Source organism: Peromyscus eremicus, chromosome 15 (assembly GCF_949786415.1).
Source record: "Peromyscus eremicus chromosome 15, PerEre_H2_v1, whole genome shotgun sequence".
In the NCBI taxonomy this organism is placed as follows: domain Eukaryota; kingdom Metazoa; phylum Chordata; class Mammalia; order Rodentia; family Cricetidae; genus Peromyscus; species Peromyscus eremicus.
Genome location: NC_081431.1, coordinates 21,465,831 through 21,482,488, shown reverse-complemented (window position 1 = coordinate 21,482,488; position 16,658 = coordinate 21,465,831).

Genomic DNA, 16,658 nt, shown 5'->3' with positions numbered 1-16,658 from the left:
ATAAATGCACAATAATGCACAGATATGTGTATGCATTCTACTTTCACTTGCATGCATATACACATATACACAGCACATGTCTGCATGTACACATGCACACCCCACACTGATACATCTGTACACATACATGTGCACACATAGACACAAACTCCTTTATATATCCACATGCATACCCACACATAAAAACCCACACATAGCTGGGTAGTGGTGGCACATGCCTTTAATCCCAGTACTCGGGAGGCAGAGCCAGGTGGATCTCTGTGAGTTCGAGGCCAGCCTGGGCTACAGAGTGAGTTCTAGGAAAGGCTCCAAAGCTACACAGAGAAACACCAACAAAACAAAACAAAACAAAAACTTACACATAGCAGCATACATGCACAGACATATCCATGTGGACACACACATTCTTACATATGCGTATACACACCATTATATGTACACACAATCTACACACATGCATGAACCAATACACACAGGAACATTCACAAAGATACTAAGAGTTTTCATGAGGTAAAGCCTAGAAAGTATCTAAATCTCTATATATACACCAAAAACAAGGAAATAGAAATGGGCAGGATATCTAAGTGTCAGTGTGCATGAAAATATTACAATGTCAAAGCTATGAAATATTAAACACTTCAAATAGCATACAAATAAGAATGTTTCACAGATTTTAGTTTCTACACCATTTACCACCTCATATGCGTCTGGACATTATATCCATGTGCCTTCTGGTAGGTCTCAGTCTTGTCCGTTCATTAAAGTGACAATATTTGTGGTTATGACTGAAGTTAGGAGTGTAGAGTATTGGATTAGGTTGAGTTTCCAAGACGCAGATGCTGAGATTTGCCTGTGGGATCCACAGGAGCATTTGTAAATGAGAGAATTTCCATTGCATTGGACAGAGGGAGAAGCAGAATTCACACACATTCATAATGGCAGCTGTCGAAGCACATTCTGGTCCTCCAGGCTTGGATGGCTTCCAGTCGTCCCTAGCTGGGGCAACCTTTCCATAAGCTGACTTCAGGCAGTGACGTGACCTCGGGCAAGGTGGCTCCCTTTGTAGAAGTTGATTCTGGTACGTAATTCAGCTGTCAGCAGGATGTACTCTTAGCCGGGAGGATGAGCACTGGGTTATGGGATTGGAGGATCTGGGTGGTGACAATTTCCAGCAGAGTTACTCTAAAGTAGACAGTTACTGAACCACAGGTGATTAGAGTAAGTAAGGTGGGGGTGAACAGAAAGCAGTCTGTGGAAGCCCCAGAAGAATAAGTTCATGGTAGCAAACTATTTGCATGCTTTTGTGATCATGTGCTTTACGGATTCCGGGACCATGTCCTGGAGTGGTCATTTTTGTATGGGCTGGTATGTACTTTAAAGAGCTGATCAGAGAGGCTCTGGTCTTTGTTTTGTGTTATCTAGAGAAGAAAATAATAAAACCAGGGAAAGAATGAAGAGGTTAGGAAATGCCAGGCAGAGACTGAGAGGTTGCAAAAGTAAGCTAGATGAGGGAAGTCTTTTAATAGATGCTACTTTCCACCTCAGTGCTTCCGCGTTCATCCTTGGTTAGAGCTGAACCCTTTCACTTTCCTACCAGGAAGCTGTGTGGGGCAATGGGGTAGGGCAGGAGAGTTTGTGCTGTAGTTTCTCCTCACTCAAGTTCAGCATTTTTTTTCTGTAATTCATTACTCATATGACCTTAGGCCATGCTCATAACAAACCTAAGCCACTATGTACTCATCTTCAAAAGGATATGATATTACTTTGCAGGGTTGTTAGGAGTATCATTAATAACTTGGAACAAAGATTGTAACCACTGAAGTTAGAGGCTCAGGGATGGTGGTCTCCCAAGCTAAAAAAAAGCCAACCAGACTATGGAAATCATGTCATGTGTATGACAACTCTTAGCAAGGTTTTTTTTTTTTAAGGAAGAATTTTGTATCATTTTTGAATAAAAGACAAACAAAAGAAGATAATTAGATAATAGATTGAGAAAAAAATGTGAGACATGGATATCTATGTATGTATGTATGTATTCATGTATGCATACGTGTTTTAGCCGTCAACATATAGAGAAAAGAGGCAGTTGGTATTTGGACATCACAGCTTCATTGACATTGTGGTGAGCTGTTAGATCCCTATCTGCAGAAGCAAACTTTTGAGAATTTAATTAGAGAATCAGGCTGAAGTCCTTGACATCACAAATCAATAGATGACAGGCCTGATTGGCTCATGGGAATCCTAGTATGTCACATACCTTCATATTTGTGGTGGTTAGGTATGTCACTTGATTTATAAAACATCTTGACCAGTTCTCCTGAAGATATAGGAATCAGACGCCAGAGACAGAGATTTTATGTTACATGCACACAGACACACACAGACACATGCACACACACAGACACATACAGACACACAGATACATACACACACACACACACACACATACACACACACACACACACACCCCTACCTCACATTGCTGTGTTTGTCAGGGCTAGTTCAGTCATCTGGATCTTTGGTTAGCCTGAGTATATCCAAACGACTCTGTGTCTGTCTTTGCCTCTCTCCCTTTCCTGCACCTCTGCCCATCCGAAGCCCCAGTGAGCGTCACTACTCTGCCTTATCACCAGCTTCATTGACTCTTCCCATAACTTGGTAATGTTTGTCCCACCTGACACAGTGAATGAGAGACAAGGGAAAGGTAAGCGTTAAGTAGAAACTTTCTAATTATGAAGGAAAATGCAACAGACGAACCTGTCTTTTATATGTAGAAATGGTATGATAGATTATTATCATTAAAATCTCATTAGCAAATGATTATTATAAATGTTGGGCTGTAAACTAGAAAAGAAAACCTGTTCTTATCCCTGAGTATCCTGATGTTCAGCACAGGCATGGTCCTCTCATATTGGCTTCACTTCTCTTGCAGAACCAGAGGTTGACGAAGTCCCCTTACTGTCTTCCCTGTCCCTGCCCTCACCTGTGACTCACCCTTGTCACTAGTGTCGTTAGTCCGAGCTGCACTGAACAGAGAGAGAGGGACGAGAAAGTGAGAGGAATCAAAAACTCTTTAAGTTTGCGTTGAGGACATCAGCAGGGTCCTTACACATCTTGAATTTTAGTGTGTAGGTTAAAGATGAGTCTTGGTAAGTTGGGTTTGGAATGGTTTTATGTGTATTAGTAAAAATCAAGCACTTAACTATTGTGGATTGAGATCTCCATATATTCTATTCTCTTTGGTCATTGTTATTTTGAAACATGAACTTACATAACCCAGGTTGTCCTTGAACTTACTTTGTAGCCAAAGATGACTTCAAAATGATCTTCCTACCTCCACCTCTTAAATGCACCACCATAGCTGGCCTGATGCTTACACTGATTTATAAATAATATTTGGATATGGTGTCTGCTCCAGTAGTTTGAATTTTGATGAAAATAGCAGAAATAATACAAAAGAATGCTATAATACTAATAATAATATACAGTGTTCACTGAATGTTTTGTATTTTCCAGTTAACATTTCTTCACATTTTAAGTGTCTAAGCTCTTAATTTTCATAATGCCCCTATAGGTACACTCAGGTACTCTCATGGACTAGGTACTTCAGAAGGCCAAGGGACTTAACTCAGGATCACATAAGCTGATGTTATTTTCATTTCATTTCATTTCATACATTTCATTGTATGCTATGGTGGCATATATCATGAGCCTCTGTGCATTACATTACTGTGATGGGAAGATCCGAGAATCCTGGATTTGGGCTTGGGGGATTTGAGAGTAGTTGTAGAAGAAGTGAACTGTAAAGACAGACTTGGCTGGAATAAGTAATTAATTAAATGAAGGGGGATGAAAAGAGTGGCAAGATCTTTTCAAGGCAGCAGGAGCTCAGTGTGGAGGAGTGAAGGATGTGGAGAAGGCCTTACTGCAGACTCCTAGGTGAGTGTGCCAGCATGAGAGCAGGGACAACACACACGAGAAACAGAGGCCCTTGTGCGTGCATGCGGTAGCTAAGGAGAACTCTCCACAGGGTAGCAAAGGAAGTGTAGAGCTTCCTCACAGGCCATTTGCTTTGTTCCTGTTGTCTGTTCGTCTTTGTTTCAGGACAGTGTGGCCCAGGAGAAACAAAGACAGCTAGAGCAGAAGTCGGGAAATGAGGGCTACAATCTGTGGGAAATAGCAACTGCTTTATTCCTAAATCTGAACACTATTTAGAAGCTCTGAAACTGTCTGGCTTCACTGAGCTATAACTGACACAGATAACAGATATGTGTTTGCAGGACATAACGTGGTGTCTTCATGTGTATAAACCTTGCAAAATGACTGTCATAGAACCAAGCTAATCCATGTAGATATGTATATACATGAGTGTGTGTGTGTGTGTGTGTGTGTGTGTGTGTGTGTGTGTGTGTTCACATAGGTATCCTCTTACTGTGGGTATGGTGAGAACATTCTAGATCTATCCTCTTAGCAATTCAAATGTGTACTACACTGTTGATCTCCATACTCCTGTGCCCTGCCTTCTGAGGTCCACACGCTTCTGCTTCTTTTCTCGAGTGCCTTGACCTTTCTCACTCTTCTTCTGCCCGGTGTTGTACTGTCTGAGTTCTGTGGTTCCCTATGGGATACTTCCATCTCACTCCGCTCCTCACAGCCACATCCTCTCCACAGCATCAGTTGCCATTTGTATGCTGATGCTGTCTGCATTATCCAGAGTTCTGACCTTTCATCGAAGCTCCAGGCTCATATATTCAATCACACCTCTCTATTTACATATCTCACAAGAACCTCAAATTCAACACTTCCTGCACACATTCTCTCACCTGCCATGACCACCTCCTCCTCTTCCTGTTTTTGTAACGATGCCACTGGTCTCACGCTTTCCTGACCCAGCATCTTGGGTTTAGCCTTCAAGATGTCTCTTTTGAACAGCTTTTTTTCTTTTCTTTTTTTTTTAAACTGGCCACATGTCACATTTGGGGCTTTCCAACATCTTACAAATACTCCACATGTATTAGTCAATGCCCCCTGCCCAACCTAGAAGTCAGTCCCATTTTCAGCTTCCTTTGAAGAGCAGATGGCTGCAGCAGACCAGGGCCTGCCTAACCGGTACTTTCCAGGTGAGGTTTTAGTCTGACACCTTTGGCCTAAAAACCAGGAACACGTGGGGCACGCATCTTGCCAATATGACTGCTTTAGGGGTATCTAGCTTTTAGGTACCAACTGAAATTGCAGTCGGGCTGGCACAGAGGCAGCATTAGCACTGAGCTTGTAGTGGTTGCCGTGGAGCCAGATCTTGAGATTCTGCAGGTGTCAGCAGCGGTGAGCTTCCTCCTTCAGAACAGTTTCACAGTGTGGTTTGAGGTGTGGGTGGGGGAGGAGGCGGAGGTCCCTCTTCGGTGAGTTTACACCAGACTTTGTTCCTTTAGCCTTTAGTGATCTCCGAGGGATTATTATCTTTAAGAAAACAGATTTTATTAAACTAGCTGGAGTCAATTCTGTTGTTTGCAGTAAGAATCTTGAACACTTTGAGGTTATTGATTCTTGTGTGGAAGGAAATGTAGCTGTATTTTGAGCTCTGTGACAGGTTCAGGGAAGGCTGTGATGAGCAAGAAATAGGAATGGGTAGAGTTGGGGGATTGTAGGACCTAACCTTCTAGGGTCTCCCTAATCTGTCTGCATTCCTAGAAGTGGTTTTGTATATTGTATGGAGTTATTCCATCATGTTTTTAAAAGGCAAGGCATACCAAAGGGAAGAAAATGGACAGTTTACCAGAAAACAATAGACTAAAGCACAGGCTAGTGGAGTGTTCCTGAGCAAGTAACTGCATGTCTTCATTCCAGTTCCAGTAGCTTAAGTTATGAGGCAGAGTTATTGTAGTGGTGCCATGTGAGGCAACATGGGGAAAGGTTAGCTTGCAGCGACTGACCAATAAAGTTTAGCTTTGTGTCTAAAGCAATTATGCATGTGTGTGTGTGTGTGTGTGTGTGTGTGTGTGTGTGTGTGTGTAATATATCCTATATATAACATGCACATATAAAATATGAAATAATTTCCATTCCACTGGAGTAGGCGTCCACCTTATGGAATTCCTACTTACTGAGAAGCTGACCCTGAGTCAGGTACTGTAGTGCAGGTAGTTCATGCCTTTAAGTCCAGCACCTGAACGTATGAGCCGGGTGAACTATCAGTTCAAGGGAAGTCTGGGATACAGAGTGGAAACTGTGTCTCCAAAAAATTTAAAAAATTAACTCTGAACAAGATGAGTCCATATGCCTTTTCCCCCTAATGAACCATTTATAAATTCATTTATCTGGATGTTATTAATTCTGTTTCTAAAATATTTATTTTATTGCAGATCATAATTGGTATTAATGTTATTATATATGAATCCTGGGACTGATGGCATGGCAAAATACTTTAGTGAAAATTAACAGGGCCCCTTATGTTTTAGATTTAATCCTTATTTTTTATCAAATTAATATATTGCTCTGGCTCAAAATTCAAATAGTATTATAAGCATAGGAAGAGTAGCTCCTTTGGGGATGGGGATGTTGCTCAGTGGTAGAGTGTGGCATAGCTTGCACAATGTCCTCAGTTTAGTCCCCTCGCACTGGGCAAAAAAAATAAATAAATAAATAAAAAAGAGTAACTCTGCCTCATATGTTCCTACTTTAAATCCCACTTACGCACAGCAGCTATTTTAGCCTTTTGTTTTTGTTTGTTTGTTTGTTTTTCTATTTGCAGCTAGGATCTCTCTCTGAAGCCATGACTGGCATAGAACTTGACATGTGGACCAACTTGAGGTGATTGTCTTCACTCTACTTCTCAAGTGCTGGACGTCAGGTGTGCACTACTATACCTGGCCACATTCAGTCTTTTCTAATGATAATACACTTTTAATTTCCCAGTTTTAACTACATTGTTATCTGTCTTCAGTTTCCTGCAAATGAAGCTGAAAATGTGGTTTTCTCATGCCTCCCTTCTCTTACGATTTTGAGAATTACCACATCTCCCAAGAACAGATGATTCCAATATCCAAGTGCAGTCATTTCAGAATTTCTAGTTAAATCCATGGACACTTAGTATTTTGTACTCCTGAACAAACAAGCAAAACTTGCAGTTAACAGAACAAAGACAGATAACTAATGTGAAAGTGACAGGTATGATGTCGCCACAAATCCCATGGGTGTTAAAAGACTAATGAATACATTTGTGTCTAATAATTTGAAAGCTTTGATGAGATTTTTTAATAATTGATTTAGTTTTATTTTATGTACATTGGCATGAGGGTGTCAGATCCCTTGGAACTGGAGTTATAGACAGTTGTGAGCTGTCATGTGGGTGCTGGGAATTAAACTGTGGTCCTCTGGAAGAGCAGCCAGTGCTCTTAGCCACTGAACCATCTCTCCAGCCCAAAAGAGATTTTTAAAAAGCCATAACCAAAACCAGAGCAAACAACAAAAGTCATTTACATATATATATATATATATGTTGAAAGTGAGAACCCAATTATATCTCCTGAGAAATGATGTACCTAGGCATAAATATAACTAAATGTGTACAATACACATATAGAGAAAACCAGAAAATAAGAAACATAAATTGAAGAACAAAATGGAGACATATCTCATGTTCATAGAGAGGAAGATTAATATTGTCCATAAGTAATTTCCCAAGTTGATCTATGAATTCAACGCAATCAAAATTCCAACGAATAACTTCATGAATACTCAAAAGTGATTTTAAATCTTATATGGAAAAGTTAAACATCTAGAAAAGTTCAAGGAATCTTGAAGGATAAGAAGTTTGGTAGACTGATGCTTGAGGCTAACAGTTGGACTGCACAAACCAAGACAGTGCGACAGTGGAGAAATAACCCACAAATAGGAGTCTGGAGAGAGCTAAGAGTGCTGACTGCTCTTGCAGAGGACCCAGGGTGGGTTCCCAGCACCCCCATGGGACAGCTCACACTCACTTGTTACTCTAGATCCTGGATACCTTATGCCCTCTTCTAGACTCTGCACTTTCCTGCACACATGAGGTACACATAAACACATGCAGGCCCCCACACATACATATAAAGAATTAAAAATAAAAAAATACAATTAATGTTTCAGAGCACAAAGCCTAAAAGTAGACCTAAATAAGCTTGGTTGGGAATGATCTTTGACAAAGGAGAAAAAGTAATATAATGATGAAAAGGTATTCCTTTATTTCCCCTTTTGGCCAAATTAGACTTTTTCTCACACAATGTATCCTGATTACAATTTCCCCTTCCTCTACTTTTCCCAGTTCCTCCCCCATCTCCTCTCCCATTAGGATCTACTCCCTTTCTGTCCCTCATTAGAAAACAAATAGGACAATAATATGTAATATAATATAATACAATATAATATAATAAAAAAAAAACCACACACCAGAATTGGACAAAAGAAACAGAAGGAAAAGAGCCCGAGAGCAGGCACAAGAATCAGAGATCCACCCATTCACACACTCAGAAATCCCATAAAAACACTAAACTGGAAGCCTAATATGTACCTAGAGGACCTGGTGTGAGAAGCCAGCAGCTGCAGGCCATCCAGACATGAGAAGCAGTGAAAGTAAGATATTACAGAAGGAAAGAAAAAAGAAAAAGCCCCAAGGCAAAAGGTAGATAAAGAGAAACAGGTTAATTTAAGTTAAAAGAACTAGCCACAAATGTGCCTAAGCGTTCATTACTAATAAGAAGTCTCACCAGGTGGTGGTGGTGCACACCTTTAATCCCAGCACTCAGGAGGCAGAGCCAGGTGGATCTCTGTGAGTTCAAGGCCAGCCTGGTCTACAGCGTGAGTTCCAGGAAAGGTGCAAAGCTACACAGAGAAACCCTGTCTCGAAAAACCAAAAAAAAAAAAAAAAAAAAAAAAAAAAAAAAATCTCTGAGTCATGGTTTGGGAGCTGCTTGGTGGCCCAAAAGAAAAAGCCTGGTACATGTTTATCCAGACAACAGAATATTATTCAGTATTAAAATAAATTATGTTTCAACTGTAAAACAAAACAAAGAAACCCACAAAGGAAACTTAAATACATCCTAAGTAAGAGACAGCAATCTGAAAAGGCTGAGTAGTGTATGATTCTGTATATACAACTTCTGACCAAGGCAAAAGAACGTGGAGATGGTAAAACGATGGGGGGTGGTCGCCAGTGGTTAGGGGAAGGGAAGCATGATTAGGCAGAGTCTGGTGCAGGCTTAAGCACAGTGAAACTGGTCTGTCCTGGTGGATACCTGATAGGAATTGTAGACTTTGGGCAATGAACTTGCGGCAGTGTGTTTTCCTGAGTCCTAGCAAATGTTCCATCAGCAGTGCTGGTGGTACTAGAAGCTGTGTGTGTGAGGTAGAAGGGGACACATGGCTCGTCTGTACCTTCAGCTCCGATGTTGTGAACCTAAAACTTCTTTTAAAAGTAAAGTCTATTTTAAAAAGTCTAAAGAGCAAAACAAAACACTGTGCCTCTGTTGTCCCCTCGTTCACCCAACTAGACCATGTTTTATTTGTTGGGAAGGCCTGGAGACTGTGCCCAGGGCATTGTCCTGCTGGGGTGGAGCTCTTCTGTTGAGCTGTTTCTCTGACCCTAGACAGTATTTCCGTTTCCCTGACTCTCCCTGTTCACTCTTGTGCGAGTACATTCTAGGTAGCCATTTGTTTAATGCTAGCACACAGCCTGTATTTCTTTTTTTTTTTTCTTCTCTCCATCCCATTGTCTTCCATTTACACTTTTACAAAGTGTTCTTCACTGTATTCTTTACCACTCCATTCACTTTGAAAGGTTTTCTGCTACTGCATTCACAAAGTATGTCTACAATGTTTTCATTCACTTTGGAAGGTTTTCTGCTACTGCATTCACAAAGTATGTCTATGTTTTTGTTAATCCTTTCATTACCACATTGTCACCATTGCTTCATTGTTGCAATGTCTGTTTCAATCTCTTGATGACTGCCTATGGTTTTTTTTTTTCTTTTACCCTTAGCTTTGTCTCTCTTTTAATTACCTTTCTGTTTCCCATGCCTGTAAGGAAATTTTCCCATGAAATCAATTTAGGGAACAGAGGGTTAATTTGGGCTCACAGTTTGAAGTTACAATCCATCGTGTCAGGAAAGTCACAATAACAGGAGGGGCAGCTGTTCACATTGCATCCACATTCAAGCAGAGAGAAATGAACGCCTGTGCTTAGCTCATTTTCTCTATTTCATACAGACCAGGATCCCAGCCTAAGGAATGGTGCCGCCCAGAGTGGTCAGATCTCCCCGCTTCAGTTAACTTAATCAAAATAGCCTCCCGCAGGCATGCCTTGAAGCCCCTATCCCTGTGGTTCTAGATCTCATCAAGTTGAAAACTGAGGTTAACCACCAGAGCGTCAGAGTACTCTCTAGTATTATGTGTTTTATTCACTCGTTGAATACACGTATTTTAGGCTCTTTCAGTATACTATGCATCGTGTTCAGCGATGTGAGTTCAGTCAACAAAGAGGGCAATGGCTATCCTCACTGGCCTTGAATTTTAGCAGTTAGAACACAGAAGGGAAATGGATACTATTTCAGATGGTGGTTAATGCTACATGTGGAAAAAAGTAATGCAGGGAAGAGTACAGAATGTGCTACACAGTGATGGCTCATTGATAAGGTTGTGTTTGAGGGGTACATCTGTGGATATATGGGGGTGAGTCATGCAGTGAGAGATAAAAGGGGTCCTACGTTCCTAGATGATTGTGTGATCACAGGCCATGGTTAAATGTTCTTCATCCGCCCTCATGGCTTCTGGAGTATGCTTCTGTTAGAACTGTAGCTACTCAACACCCAGAACCTTCTCATTTACTTTTATGTTCTTACATCTGATCCATCACTGTAAGCATTTATATCATCACTGTTGATGCATTGAATTAGAAATGAGATGCTCACATTGACAGCTTCAAACTTGGGATCAGGAGTCTCATTTATGATGGAGGATTTTTATATGCATTTTTGCTTGCCCTCTGAGATCAGCAAATATTTTTTTTATTTTTATTTTTGGTTTTGTTTTAGTTGGTGTCGGAACCTGCTGACAGTCAGTTGGGTAGCTGGGTAGAGGTGTGCGGATTGGAGAGACAATGAAGAAGACAGGAAAGAATGGAGAGGACTGCCAGTCAATGCCGGACAGCCCTGAGTTTATTTCATAGCCAGCAATTATAAAATATAAAATAAAATATAAAATTGTATATAAACACAGTCTGGAAGGACAGAGGTAGAACAATGCACAGCACAGGCATTCAACCACTGTCTATCCTGCCTTGCGTCAAGGAGCAGGCAGTTTCATTTTCTACCTTGGTATTCCTCCGGCTGGCATCAGCAGCCTGTGTCTAGATGGATAGTGTGTTCCTTTGTAGGACTTTCTCACAGCCCTTCAAGGAGACTCTGTGGGCTAATCAGGACTTTCTCACAGCCCTGGAGCAAGGAAGCTTGAACTCTATTGACTCAGAATAGACTTCAGATTCAAACTGGGAAACTGAGTCAGTTTTTGGCTCCTACAAGTTGGGATTTGGTTTTTGGTCATATGAGCATGAATCATAGACTTTAGAGTCAAATTTTTGTGTACACCAGGGTGGCCTGAAGTTCTCATCCTTGCCTCACCCTCTGTGAGAATGTTTGTTAGTGATCAGAAATCAAGCGGTATCTTACGCCTGTCTGTCCTCTGTTGTCATTTTTTACAGCCTCTTGGGCATTTCTTTCTTTGAGTCACTGTAACTTTGGGGTTACAGAATCAACAGGAAGTGTCTACAAGAATTATTTTCTGTAGCTATGAAAGGAAGACTATCTCAGCTAACTTAGCCGGATCCTACCCGCCATGGACGGGGAGTCTTTATGGTGCCTCAGGGCAAAGGGTGAGGCTTACCAGAAGTACTGTAAAAAACTGCTTCATGTGCCAGATGGAGGCCAGCACATGCTTGTTGGGCACCCAGGGATCGGAAGTGAAGCAGAGTGTTGGATCAGGGTGATTTTGTGGTTTTTCCACAGGAAAAGAAGACTGAGGAGACCAGCCATGCTGCTCATCCTCTGAGGATTTGAACCTGAGCAAACCACATCAGCTTGGAAAGCAGACATTTCCTTTACATTTACTTCAGCTCTGCCCCCTGGAGTCTCTTTGGCTGGACTCATTTCTCTTGAGCTTCAGTCTATCTTAAAGATTTCCTGCCAGCCTTTTTAGGAGACTGACATTTTCTGCAGTTCCTCTTGCAGGGTCCCTGAGGTACCTTCTAGGGCAGTAGCCGAGTAGCTTAGTGACTTAACCCTCATACGGCACTGGGAGTCTCTAAGTAATAAATGCCTTTCCTCCCACAGTGCAAGACTTGCCACATCTGCCCATGAGCCCTCTGTTTTAGCCCAGACAATGAGCCAGTGATTTCATTTCAGCTTGTAAGATCTCAAGCTCCCACCTCCATATTTCCTCCTATTCTTCCCCCCTCTGTCTTTTCAAAACACAATTTTAGAGAAACACCTGTCCACCTTCTTTTTCCAGTTTCTAACAAGCCATCACCGCCCTCCCAGGTTAAATTGCCACTCATTATAAAACATCAGTCCTCTGAATCCTGTCTATCACTTTTTGTATTCACAGCTGACTTTGACTGAGCGATTACTCACACGTAGTTCTGTTACAAGTTCTTGATTCGGTTGCATGGCATTGTAACCGTAGTCACTTAACGGTTCTGATCACCTTTCCCCCATTTTACACTCGAGCATGTGGACACTTTAGAAGGTTGTAATTTACCAGATGTCACACCACCCGTAAATGGCAGAGCCAGGATTTGAGTCTGTGTCTGTCTAGCTGTCTAGCTGTCAGCTGTAGGCAGCAAATGAACACAGTTGGAAATCCTTGAAGAATTCGGAACTCTCGGCACAAGGAAGGCGGGGGTGGGGGAGGGGGGCCTGTCCTGCACAGCTGACGCCAGGTACAGGAAACGGAGAGTGGGCTTCCTTTCTTTCAGGAGGCGTGCTCCGGAGGAGTCATCCTCAGGCTCACTCATACGGACAACTTCCCTTTTGTTCTCCTATACCGAAATGCGCCACTCCCTTCTAGATCATTCTTATCAGCATGAAACCAGTCTAATTTCTCCCATGGCAGAAAAGCAAGCAAGCACAAACAGCTTTCTCCATTTCCTGCCCTGCCCCACTCTTCTATCGAATTTCCTTGGCCCTTTTACAGCAAGAGTTGGGTTTGCCTTCCCTGGTCCCGTCCCTGTCCCTCTACGTGTCACAAACAAGCAAAAGAGACAGGGTTGGTTCTTTGTGTACATTAAGAATGATCTTTTCTTGGCTTCTGGAACACAAACATATTCTTGTTTGCTACCTCCCTCAACAGCCACTTCCTGAAAGGGCTGCTAAATCTGTGACTAGCAGTGGCCAGACTGTTAGCTATGACTTGTTTTTCTCTCTCTCTCTGCACTTCTTCTGAATTCACCCATTCTGAGTACACCCAGGTCTACGTCATACCAGTAGAAGAAGCACAGGCCACAATATGACTCCATCCCAGTGGGGTACAAGTCTTGGTGACGGCCACATCTTGATGATCTGTCTGTTAATACTAACTTGGAGATAGCTGATGCCCGAGCCCAGGGTCCACCAAGGGTGCCACTAAACTGGGTCAGAGAAAACTGTGTAGTCTGAGTAGGGTTGTGTCCTTTGCCTGCTTCAAGGCTGGTAACAGTCCGGCCAAACTTGAGTCTGCCTCACTGGCATGATTAATTCAAAGTGGCAATTGGGAGGCTTCATCTGTGAGCTGTGGGCTGGCTCTAAAGGCCTTTATTTTCTGATTGCTGCTAGTTCCCACTACAGTAAGCAGAATCCTGGGCTGTTTTTTGTGCCCAGTTGCCTGTGCTTGGAGTCCTCTCCACCCATCTTTCTGCCCCACCCAGATCCAAGGAGGAGAGCTCGGGGAATTCAGGAGTCTGACTAACATAGTTCCAGTTGCTCAGTCTAGCCTGGGGCAGAGGTTACAGAATTCTTGCAGGTACTATGCTTCACAGCGATGGCCTGGAACTGAGTTTAAAGTCTAGGGCCTGGACTTAATTCCTTTTCCCTCTGAACTCCATACTTCGTGGACTTGAAAGAGCATCAGCATGGACAAATCTTTCCTTCCTGTCTTTTCAATGTGTCTTTTCTTGTTATCAAATGAAATCTAGACACAATGGTCTCTCAAATGGATTCTTCAGGCATTAGGAGGGTAGTTTGGACTGTAACAGCTGGTCAAAATCTGTGTGCCCGTGGGAAGATGGTTGCTAGGGGTCCTTATTTAGCTGCCATCTTGTTCTGCTATCTTTCAACTGGGCTTTTTAGTCAAACCACACTCATCTTGAATATGGCCCAGAACATGGAGATGCTTAGAGCTGTGGTTTTAGTTAGAGAAGCCTAGCCTACTCACTCAACAAGTGTTTAGTGACTACTTGTATCCCCGATGCTATTTTAGGAGCTGGGACTGCAGAAATGAACAACAGAGCAGAGTCCTTGCCTACAAGCCACTTTCATTCCAGCACAGAATATGAACTAAAACACACAAACAAAAAATACTGAATTGCTAAGTAAACAAGTAGAGAAGGAAAGGAAACAGAATGTGGTAACAGAGAAGAGCAGGGCCAGTTGCTGTTTCACGAAATACACCCAGGGAAGGTTGAGGAGAAATCTACGGAGGGTGGGTTTCAGCTATGCAGATACCTTGTGAAGAGAGATAAATGGTTTCGGCCAGGGAAAAACATGGCAATTATTATATTATTATTAAAATTTCCAGAGAGTATATATATATATATACATAATATATGTATTATAATATGCATATATACATATAATATTCATAATATATACATATATACACACACACATACATATATACATTTTTTTAAATTTAAAGGTGTCATTGCACATTCTCCAAATAATACGAAGGCAGTTAACAAAAGAAAGAGCAGAGGTCTTGGATTTAGAAGACTTGAGCTTGGGCCATCTACTCATCTTTTGCAAGCTGTGTGGCATCAGGTAAGTCATTTTACCTTGAATACCAAATTTAACCTACGATTGCTGTGGAGCTGATATTTTCCAAGTATGCCATACTGGTCACTTTGGTGTGTTAGCAAGAATCCTCTAAATTTAGAGATATGTCTGTCCTGCTTATATCTTTATTTTTTTTCTTCCCATCTTCTAGGCTCTCTGTGCAAGCACTTTGATTACGAATTGTGCCTAGTGCTGTCAATTTACAGCTGTAACTAGTGCGGGCCACGAGGCTGCCGGCCATGAGGCTGCCGATCAGACTTGAATGCATTTCCTTTGCATACGATCCACCCTCGAACACCACCTGATTGCTTGTTTTTTGGGGGGTGCTTGTGGTTGAACCTAGAGCCTCCTGCAGAGTGATCAAGGGCTCTACTACTGAGTTTCATCTTGGTTCCAACAAATCCTCTAAAACTTTTCAAGTAGACGTATTACGTAGTAAAGTGCAAATTGTATGCAAATAGGATAAACAACCTTCAGAGAGATCGGTGTCTGAATTTCTCATATAAAATGTGATTAAATGTGATTATGTTTTTTAATCGAAGAGGAGTATAGGGAGATGAAAGTTTCACACAGACCAGCAGGAAGCATGCTGATGTGATTAGTATACTCCACATACTAAGCCAAAGGAGATTTCCTTCCTCCCTGTTAGCCAAAGCGCTGGTACACTGTGCTGCAGAGTCAGCACCGTGGCTCTTTTGGGTGCGTTTCTTATGTTGGAAAGGATGCTGATGGTAGTTTCGGACTTCAAGTATGAGGACCACCCATGTAAGCAGAACCACTCTATCCCTTCCTAACTACCCAACCTTCACCAGGAACAAAAGTAAGGCCACGTTAACTGTACTCTTCAGAGCTCGGTGACATCGGCTACATTGGTGGGGACCCTCAAGGTCTTTGACCAGTAGCTTTCCTCTCATGACACCCTCTTTGGTCATAATTCTTCTACCTGGTTCTCTCTCCAGTAACTAATTATTAGTAATGTCAAACATATTCTAATACATCTTCATCAACTGTTGAAGCATATTGCTCATTCTTAACTTTTGACCGCTTTTCACCTAGGCTGTGGATAATTTTCTTACAGATAAGCGGTTTTTCATATTTTCTGAAAACAAGACTGATTAATTATGGACACTCAAGTTAGTATCTTCTCAGTTTGGGGCTTTTTTTAATGTTTGCTTGTTTGTATTTCTTATGAGGAAATTTAGCAGGAAGAGACTTGGGGGAGGGAAAGGAGAGGAAGATACAGTCAGGATGTAAGATATGAGAAGAATAAAAAGTGTTTAGAATATGCATTCAATGAAATTTAATTCAGTTTTTCCTCTAACTTGTCCTTTATATACATTGTTTATTAAAGTTTTCTTCAATGTAAAGTGAAGAAAAAAAGCAGTTTTTCTCAATTGTATTACTATTCCTATTTAGGTATTTAATCCAGGTGAGTGTGTCTTTTCTCTGTGATGTGAGATAAATGTCAAATATTATCATTCCCCACATATTTTTTTCTGAACACTTCTTATTGCTGGACATTCTTTATTTGAGATGTATGCACATTGGTTCCATGCCAGGACTCTTTGTGGACATGGTACATCAAGCTTTCCTGTTGGACTCTCTTTG